The sequence below is a fragment of the Rousettus aegyptiacus genome, unplaced genomic scaffold (assembly GCF_014176215.1).
Source record: "Rousettus aegyptiacus isolate mRouAeg1 unplaced genomic scaffold, mRouAeg1.p scaffold_m13_p_12, whole genome shotgun sequence".
Taxonomy (NCBI): Eukaryota; Metazoa; Chordata; class Mammalia; order Chiroptera; family Pteropodidae; genus Rousettus; species Rousettus aegyptiacus.
Window position 1 is genome coordinate 55875680 of NW_023416287.1, and position 11022 is coordinate 55886701.

Genomic DNA, 11022 nt, shown 5'->3' on the forward strand with positions numbered 1-11022 from the left:
ATGAATTATGCTTGCCATGATGGCCAGTGTTTACATAAGGAGAATAAAATGACTCTTCGTGCTCTGGATCTTTATAGCAGAGCATCAAAAATAAAAACAGCTTAACAACTCAAGAAAGTCTATCTTGTTTGGGTATTTAAAAGAGATCTCATAATTTTCTTTTTTCTTTTTTTTAGTGCAAAGGAACCCTTGGTTGACCTCACAGGTTGCAAGGACCTTGTCAGCTTACAATCCCTTATTATTATTATTTTTTTAATTTTTACACCTGCAGCACTTGGTCTTCCTGGATGGTCTCCCATTTAAGTACTAACCAGGCCTGACCCTGCTTAGCTTCTGAGATCAGACATGATCAGGCTTGTTCAGGGTGGCATGGCCATAGACAGATCTTATAATGTTCTAAAAGACATAGGAAATGGGATACGAATGGCAGACATTGGCCATTTTTCCTGCCCAGAATCATTTCCCCTTCTTTAGGTAAAGATGTCTGGATTTTCCTTTGGAAAAGCATCCCCATACCATTCTCAGTCTGTGTGGTCTGTGTTTACTAGAGACTATGAGACTGATCTCATTTCCCCAGTTCAAAGCTTGACCATGTGACCCAGGCCTAATTAATAAGAGTTCTTGTGATTGGTTCAGGGGTGAGTACATGACTCTCTCCAGGCCGATGAGAGTCAGCCTTGGGCCTTTTTCCAGAACAACAGAGAAAAATATGTGTTCTTTCTGCAATGTTTATTAAGTTAATCAGACAAAGTGCCCAAGTTACTACTGGTCACATTTGATAATACTTGTACTTTGGTTGAGCTCATTCTTTCAGAGAAAGCAGAGCAAAGAAATAGGGAGAGCTTGATGGCATTAGTGATGATGTTTTTTAAGCACCTAGGTTTAAATATGCTTCTATATCCTGCTCTACCCATGGACTCTTTACAGTAGGTAAAATAATTTTTTTTATTGTTTCAGATAATTTAAATTGGGGTTCTGTCACTTGCAACCAAAATAATTTTAACTAATGCTTACAGTAAAGGTAGAGAGAATCAGAAGTATACGATAGAGTTAACCTGTTCTCAAAGAAATGATAGTCTGCTTGTAAAGGAGACACAGCCAGAACATAAAAATAAAGCAGATAATTAAATGCCGAATTATATGGTGCAAACTCTAAATGCTGTATACCTTTAGCAAATGCAGAGATCAACTATCTGTGAAGTACCCGGGAGAGGAAAACATGGAGAAGGCAGAATCCGCATCATTCTTAAAGGACAGGTAGGAATTTGAATAAGGCAAAATGTCAAGGGAGGGAATTCCAGGTAGGAAAATCCTGAAAGCAAAACACTGAGGTACAACCATGCATGTTGAGAGTAGGGGATAATGAAGAGATCAACTAGACGAGAGGAAGTGTAGTAGTAGAGGTCACTGAAAGTAAAGCTGCATAGGTGAATGGGACCTGGTCTCGAGTGTCTAGCAAAAGTTGCAGTTTTGGGGCAAGCATTAGGGAACCACTATACTAATTTGGATGGGTGAGTGAGTATTAAAAGGGAACATTTATCGGACAATGTTGTGAATGATGGTAGATTGGGAATACGGGAGAGACTGAAGTCAGTGTGACTAGGTATGTAACCACTGTAGTGGTTAAACATAATCAATTTGCCAATTTATTATTATTTCTTAATTTGTTCTAAAGTAATTTTGACTCACAAAAATGATGAAAAGATTAAAATTAAAGCATAATTAAGTTCTTTTTGACGTCCACAGTCAACAGTATAGCAACTACACAAAAAAACCTACTGAAATGAAATATAACATTAGAGAACATGAGCACATCAAGCATTTGTATTAAGATCAGAATGTTCTAAGGCTTATTAACTAGTTGGCTTTTAAAAATATGTAAGCTATAAATCAACATGATTTATGTGGCTCCCAACCTGCTTACATCAGCTAATTAAAGCCACAGTCCTCATAAAGAATTTCCACCAGAAGAAAAGCAAAAGCAAATTAATAATTTTTTTAAAAGCAGGTTTAACTATTGTCTCTAAAATAGCTCCTATCCATTATTGGCTTTCAATTTCCACCAATCCTGTTTTAAGTTCAGACCTTCATATTTCTGCCCTTGGTTATTGAATTGGGTTCCTTCTTTTTTTCTTTGTCTTCTTTTTTTTCTCTTTCCAATGCAACCCATGTATTTCTGCCAGATAATCTTCCTAAATTACAGCTCAGATCATATCAATTCCCTTCTCAAAGAAACTTAAATTTCCTATTGCCTTCTGAAAGCTTTCATGGGATATTCAAGATCACCCAAAGGTCTGTCCTCAACTTCCTCAGGATTTCTCAGCACATCCTGCTTGCACAGCACACTCCATCAAATCAGATCATGCTTTCCTCTTTAGATAAGAGCATGGTTTTTCTGACCTATCTGCATTACTCCCACAATCCCTTTACCTGTGCTGCTCACCACCGGGTAGATTAGTCTCCACCTGCTAAAATTCCCTCATTTCCTTCCAGACCTAACACAAAACATTTATGAAAAATTATTCATCTTTAAAGCTTTGTACCTTAGCTCTTTTCAGGCTTCTCGGATCTTTCTGTTTTAACCTTTTAGAACACATGTTACATTCAGTCTCATATATGATAGCTGAGTATCTATCTCTCTTTCCCTAACTGGACAATAAGCAATTTGAAGGACCAAATCTTGTGCATGTTTTATCCTTCATGGCACCAGTATAAACTTTATTTTTATTTTTGTCAATATTATACACGCTTGTAGCTGAAAGAGCCTAATAGTTCTATAAGGCTTGTTGGGAAAAATAGTTACTTCCCGCATTACTTCCCCTCTTATCTAATAATTTTGCTATTTACCTCCATTTATCTAAATAATACATTTATAGTGTTATTTTATGATTTTTCGATTTTAGACACTATGAATGGAACTCCATTATGGAAAAAAAAGATTTAGCTCTCTGGCACCCTGTCCCCCATGTTCCCACAACATACTCACATCGTTGCCATCACCTCATCCTCCCAATACATTTATATTGTAATTTTTGTTAGATCCGCATTATATATACAAATATAATATATATTATGCAAATATTATTTACGGTAGCGCCATATGGGAAACTGTGAATACTTTTTCTTTTCGGTATGACTCTTTAGTTTCTTTAAAATTAATCATTGTATAGTTTCTTTTGTTTGCTTTGTTTTCCATATATTTTCTCTAATGCAAACCCTAAGTCTCCACTAATTGTCTAAATTTCTTAACACATTCATATGCATAAGATATTCCACCAATTTAATTTTCTTAAGAAAACTTTTGGCTTGTTCCAATTTGAACCAATTGTCATCTGTCCTTGATAGACAGTCTTATCTTGGGATATTTCTTCATCATCATTCTGAGGATTCTGTTGACTTCTCTATTGTATTGAATGTTATGTTTCCTGTATCTTACTTCTTGCTCGTTTGTGGTTTACCCCTTTGTTTTAATATAGTACGTTCTCTAGTAGTTTTCTGAGAAAAAAAATTGCATAAAAGATAAAGGTAAATCTTTGAAATCTTGCATGCATAAAAATGTCTTTATTTGATTAATAGCTTAGCTAGGTCTAGAATTATCACTTGGAAATAATTTTCCTTAAAAAATTTGAAGCCATTTCTCTATTGTCTTCTAGATTTTGGTATTGCGGTTGAGAAGTTTAAATCTATTCTGGTTTTTGATCCTTTGCATATGGCTTTTGTTTCTCTCCAGTAGCTTATAGTAGTCTTTCTTTATCCCTAATTTTAATAAATATCAATAATATATTTGGGGTGAGTCTGTTTTTATTAACAAAGCTGGAAGTTTTTAATTTAAAATTTTGTATCCATTTCTAGAAAATTTTCTTGAATTATTTCTTTGATGATTTTCTTCCTTCTATTTTCTCTTTTCTCTTCCTAGAACTCCTGTTAGATATATGTTGGATATCTTAGACTGGTCCTCTAATTTTCCTAACTTTTCTTTCCAAATTTTCATTTACTTTCTGAATGAGTTTCTAAATTTTATTTTCTAGCTTTTTAATTTAGATTTTATTTATACCCTCACATTTTTAATTTCTAAGAGCTTTCTTTATGCCATCCTGTTCCTTTATATTTTAATATCATCTCTTATCACCCTGAAAATAATTCTTTGACATTTTCATCTCCATGTATAGCTCTGTTTTCTCCAAGTTTCTTTTCTAGTATATTTGTTTTGGTTTTTATCTTCCATGTCAGAGACGTTTATCCCCCAGTACCTATTGGTCCTTACTTATGAGTTCACATATAAGACAAGAGCACTAAGAAGCTTACAGAAATCTCTGAGCACATAGGTAGGGCTTCAATATAGGATGATGTACCTAGGTCGCTTACTTGAGGAATATCTCTGTCAATACCATTAGGTCTTTTCTCTTGGAGTGGTTAGCTTTCCTCAGAAATTATCTTCCAGTCATCTTCTTAGATGATAATATCCAGATACTAGTGTTCTGTGAGCTCAGTGGGGGAAAGAGGGCTTACAGGATTCAACATATAATTTATAAATATTCACTTAATACCTCTGTATTCAGAATAATATATCTGCCACAGCTATGCCTGGTATGCCCAAGGCCTGTAACTCTCTATTTCACCCTCTTCAAAGAATAAATGTCCATTATTTTGTTAGGTGAAAGAAGACAGTCATCTAGCTATGCGGAATTGAGGAAGAGATCTAGGAATTTAACTGCTTCATAGAGTTCAACTTAACCTCCTATTTTGAGCCCTAACTTTCAAACAGCACTTGATCCCACCAATTCCCAAGTCTTTTGGAAGGTCCTTGTAAACTGAGTTGCTACTAGACTTTCTCCACTGCTATTTAGGAATTAGCTTTCTCAGATGTGCTGGATCAGTTGCCATGTGTTCATCTCTTTCCATCTTCCAAAGTGCTGTTCCTGTTGTTTCTTCTGTGGCCCTTTATGTCCCTATGCATTTCTGTCTTTAGAAAAAATCCCTTTCTTGTTGTTGTTGTTGTTGTTTTTTTAATGAGGTTTTAATAGGATGTAAAAATAAATAAATGAATTGAATTTGTCATTTTCACCCATAAATTGACTTTATTTGAAATGGTCTATTCTCCCTAAAACTCTGTGGTTTTGTTTTTCACAAAAGTAAATGTTGAATTTAGGATTATTTTTCACCAGTGACCATGCTTCAGTTTATGATATAGGATAAGCCATTTGTCTGCCACTATGACTACAGTTTGGGTTTAGTCAGAAATTTGGGAAACAGACTGCAACATAGAGGGGAACACACATCTCGTCCTGGCCCTAATCATGTCTTTCTACACTTTCTTAACCTTCAAACTCTAGGATGCCTCTGAGAAAAAGATGATACGTTCAGGTGTAGTTCTAGCTGTTGCAACTAAGAAGCTGGTTATTTGGACTTTATAGACCAGTTTTGCTATAGTTAAAATTTCTTAGGTCACTGGTTATAGTTGAAGAATGAAATTAGGGAGTTGGGGGAGGCATTTACTTGGCATTTCACACCCTTATATGGTTGGTTGTTTGTCTGCTGTAAGTATATGTTGCACTTAGAGAAATAAATTACACTTTCTCCAGATTATTTATTCATTCACAAGTATTTTGAGGGTCAGCTATGTGCCAGGAACTTGGGAACAAAGCAGACCAAATATTATTACCTTGGGCAGCTTATATTCCAGTAGACAAACACTTATACAGCACTAATTATGAGTCAGGCACCACTCTAGTCATTTAAACATAGTATTTTATTTAATCCATCCCCATTTTTAAACAGCTTTACTGAGCTAGTTCATTATGTACAATTCACCCACTTAAAGTGTACAATTTAATGGCTTTTAATATATTAACAAAGTTGTGCAGCCATTGCCACAGTCAATTTTAGAACATTTTCATCACTCTATGAGGAAACTTCATACTACTTAGCTGTTAATCCCTAGTTTCTCTATCCCTCCAGCACTAGGCAGTCATCAATATACTTTCTGTCTCTATAGATTTGCCTCTTGGAAATTTCATATAAACAGAATCATACAATATGCAGTCCTTTGTGACTGGCTCTTTTCACCTAGCATAATGTTTTCAAGGTTCATCCATTTGTACCATATACTAATACTTCATTCTTTTTTATTACCAAATAATATTCTATTGCATGGACATACTTCATTTTGTTTATCCATTCGTCAGTTGATGGACATTTGTATTGTTTCTACATTTTGGCTATTATGAAGAATGCTGCTATGAACATTCATGTGAAAGTTTTTGTGTAGATTTATAGTTCCATTTCTCTTTGGTATATAACTAGAATTGCTGGGTCACATAGTAAATATATGTTTAACTATCTGAAGAACTACCAAACTGTCTTCCAAAGTGGCCACATTTTACATTCCCATCAGCAATGTATGAGGGTTCTAATTTCTCCACATCTTCACCAACAGTTATTATTGCCCATCTTTTTTGACCATGTTAGTAGATGTGAAATAGTATCTTATTGTGGTTTTGATTTGATTTTGCTGTTGGCTAATGATGTTGAACAGCATTTCATGTGCTTATTGGCCATTTGTGTACCTTCTTTGGAGAAATGTAGGTCATCAGCCTATTTTTAAAAAATAATGAGCTAATGGTCATTAAATAAATACAGGTTATTTGTCTTTTTATTATTGAGCCATGAGAATTCTTTATATTTTGAATACAAATCCCTTATCAGAAATACGCTTTGCACATGTTTTCTCCCATTCTGTGGGTTATCTTTTCACTTTCTTGATTTTGTCCTTTGAAGCATAAAAGCTTTAAATTTTGATGAATTCAAATTTATCTATTTTTTCTTTTAACACTTGCGCTTTTGGTGTTATATGTCCCCATTTTAAAGACAAGCAAACAGGCTCAAATTTGCCTAAGGTCATAGAATGCATAAGTAGGAGAGCTGGGATTCAAACCCAGAAAATCTGGTTTCGAAATTCCACACACCTAACTGCTTCACTATGTTACCTCTTGGGGGTCCAATTTCTCACTCTATTTCATAATTTTAGAGGTAACCACTTTAACTTGAATTCTAAAGTTCCACTGTATTTTGTAAATGTCTACTGCGTGGAAGGCAATATGGATGAAATAACATGGTATTCCTGTTTTAAGTTCATCTTTTTCAATTGTTTTTGCCATAAGACCAATTTAATTTTAATCATAGTTTGTGATAAAAGAGTAAAATTAAATGCCACTATTGCTGACTATTTCAGCTTATTATAATATAGGTTGATAAACATGACTCAGCTTTACTTGTTTGTCCAGCCTTGTCTCCCTTGACTCTCCAATCATCTTAATTGCCTTCCCTATTCCTACTCTATTCTGTCACCCTTACCTCTAACTCCTACATACATCAGGTCTCAGCTTAAATCATCAATTTCTCAAGAAATTTGTCACCGCTTTTCCAATCTAAATTAGATTTCCTTGATATATGCTTGCATAGTTCTCTATATTTTTCTCTTTTTTAAAAATTTAACTTTTTATTTTTATCAAAGTTTTTTTAAATTGTGTTCTACTTTTTTGAGCCTCACAGACATTGTGTTTTCATCAACTTTGAGGCAAGACCCTCCACCAGCCAAAAAATTACAACTCGCTGAGGATTCAGGTAATGATTAGCATTTTTTAGCAATGAAGTATTTTTCAGTGAAGTTATTTACATTACCTTTTTAGACCTAATGTTATTGCACACATTTATTCACTGGTAAACCAAAAAATTTATATGATTCGATTTATTGCAGTGGTCTGGAGTCTAACACACAATATCGCTGAGATAAGTTTGTATTCTTTTTTCAGATGAAGATTGAAGGATGGATAGGAACCAATGATACATTTTCTAAGTGTGGTTTACTAGAAGTTCATCTCTTTCTCTTCTTTGGCTTATTGCTTTTATTTCCTTATTACATCAATTACATATGCTGAGGTGCAAATCAGCATCTCAATATTATTTTAAAATTTCTTGTTGCATTGGTGTTGACTATTTAATTTTCTCTATTTCTATTATTTTATTTTTATTTATTTTTAAATATTCTTTTAAAAAATGTATTTATTTTAGTTTCAAGTATACAGTACATTTGTTACACATCTATATAGTTAGTAAAATGATCCCCCCAATTGCTCCCTCCCTCTCCAACCCTCCACCTAGCCAATGTATTAATGCTAACTGCATTACCTATGCCTTGCTCCCCATCCTCGTGACCATCAATCAGCTACTAATTTGTATTTCTTTAACCCTTCACCCCATTCTCTCAGTCTCCCAAACCCCCCTCCCCTCTGTCTGTCACCAAATTGTCCACTATATTTGTGAGTCTGTTTTTGATTAGTTTGTTCTTTTTATTCCTTAGATTCTGCATATAAGTGAAATTATATAGTGTTTATCTTTCTCTGTCTGACTTAAACATCTTCTAGGTCCATCAAAGCAATATCTTTTTCCATCTCCTTCCTTTTCATATGTAGGGGTCTTATTTTCTTATTCTTTCAGCCACTCTATCTTTTGGTTGGAGCACTTAATTCTTTTCCGTTTAAGGTACTTATTGATAGGAATGTAGTTGTTACCATTCTTTATTCCTATTTTTTATACATATTTTTTCTTCTCAAAGAAGTCTCTACAACATTTCCTATAATACTGGTTTGGTGATGATAAATTCCTTTAGCTTATTTTTGTCTGGGAAGCTCTTTATCTGTCCTTCAACTCTAAATGATAGCTTTGCTGGATAAATAATTCTTGGTTGTAGATCCTGAGTCTTCACCCTGTTGAATATTTTTGCCAAGCCCTTCTGTCCTGCATAGTTTCTTTTGAGAAATCAGCTGCCATCTTATGGGTGCTCCCTTATAAGTAAGTAACCATCTGTTTTTCTCTTGCTGCTTTTAATATTCTTTCTCTGTATTTAAACTTTGGCATTTTAATTATGATATGTCTTGATGTGGGCCTCTTTGGATCTCTGATTTTTGGAATTTTCTGAGCCTCTTGGGGTTTTATGTCTATTTACTTCACCAGGTCAGGGAAGTTTTCATCATTATTTTGTCAAATGCCGTTCAACATCTTGATTTTCTTTAATTACACTGATCAGATGGATATTTGGACCCTTAATAGTGTCCCATTTCTTCTTAAATGATTTTCAAAGTCTTGGCATTTTATCTCTTGCTGTTCTGATTGTGTGTCCTTGGCTTTCCCGTCCCCTAGATAGGGTATTTGATCCTTTTCTTTATTCATTTTGTTTATTCTTTTGTTTATTCCATTTAATATACTTCTCATTTCAGATAATATGTTCTTCATTTCAGACTAGTTCTCTTTTATAATTTCCATTTCCCTGTTTTTTCATCTCCTTGTTGAAGTTCTCTTCACTTCCCAAGAGTTCATTGAGCATCTTTATAACCAGTGTTTTGAACTCTGCATCTATTCGATTACTTGACTCCATTATATCTGGATCTCTGTTCTGTTCTCTCATTTGGCTTCTGCTTCTTTGTCTTCCCTTTTTGGCTGTCTTTCCACATCTGTTTCTATGTACTAAGCAAAGCTCCAAAGTCTTCCAGTCTTATTAGTGTGGATTGGTGAAGTAGGTGTCCAGTGGCACAGTCCTGAGAAGGGGTCAGCTGCAGGCCAATTTAGCCCAAGCCTCTACCCACTCCGGAACCACCGGTTAAGATTGAGCAAGCAATCCACAGATGCTGTGCTTATAGTTGCCTCAAAAGGCCACACCAGAAACCGAGGCCAGCTGCCTTCAGGGTGAGTTTAGGCACTACTCAGCAAGGGGCACCTGACTCACTGAGGCTATACCTGGATATGGCTTGGAAGGGGCCACGAGTTGGGGGAGGTGGGGTTTCAGGGAATCCTCTGGGCAGAGTGACTGACCTCCATTATCTAGTTTGATGACTTCTCAGTTATGGCGGTGCTATGTCCGGCGCACTGGTAGAGGCAAGGGCTCAACAGGAAACAATGGATACTGCTGGCACTTCTGTACCAAGTGAATCTTGCCTCGGCCCTCACTCCAACAGTGCCTCCCTTTAAGTCCCTGGTGCCCTCTGAGCGCAGCCCAATTGGCACTGGTGCTCAGAGTGAGCAGGCCCGTCACCGCGAAAATCTGCTTGCAGACAAGGCCCCTTTAAGAGGCTTCTGCCACTGCCAGAACCTCCCTCTCAGCCGCTCGAGTCAGGGCAGCCTCATATCCTCGCCCTGTCCTACCTTCTGCTGTTGCAGAGTGATTTCTTGGATTTCTCCCTAGTTGTATGGCTTGTTCATCCCAGGTGATTTTTCCTTGCTGCTGCTACTTATTTCCATCACAACTTTGATTTGGGCACCAGAGAGATGAATAGAGCCTCTATTATCTACGCCATTTTTTTCTCTCCCAAAAAGCCTTTTAGAACATCTATTTACATCACCATTGCACCTTAAACCACCCCCCACCCCCATCTCTTTACATGTTACCAAGATCCTGCCTGAAGGGGCCACTTTATTTTTTTAAATATTCTTTTAATTTTTCATTATAGTTGGCATACAATGTTTTGGAGTTTCAGATGTACAACATAGTGATTAAACATTTATATTACTTACAAAGTGATCACCCCCATAAGTCTAGTACCCATATGACACTATACACTGTTGTTACAATATTATTGACCACATTCCTTATGCTGTACTTTACACCCCATGACTACCAATTTGTTCTTTTTAATCACTTCCCTTTTTCTCTCACCCCTCCATCTCTCTCCCATCTGGCAACCCTCAAAATGTTCTCTGTATCTATGAGTTTGCTTCTGTTGTTCGTTTGTTTATTTTATTCTTTAGATTCCACATGTAAGCAAAATCATACGGCATTTGTCCACTCAGCATAATACCCTCTAGGTCTACCCATGTTGTTGCAAATGGAAAGATTTCATTCTTTTTTATGACTGAGTAAAATTCCATTGTATATATGTACTATCTCTTCTTTATCCATTCATTCATTGATGGACACCCAGGTTACCTCCATATCTTGGCTACTGTAAATAATGCTTCAATGAACATACA

At 35.8% G+C, this 11022-nt stretch overlaps 1 pseudogene; it reads right to left on the bottom strand.

The window, feature by feature from the left end:
• Positions 1-262: 262 nt before the first annotated feature.
• On the bottom strand, positions 263-381 carry LOC118610573 (annotated as a pseudogene).
• Between the last annotated feature and the right edge of the window lie 10641 nt (positions 382-11022).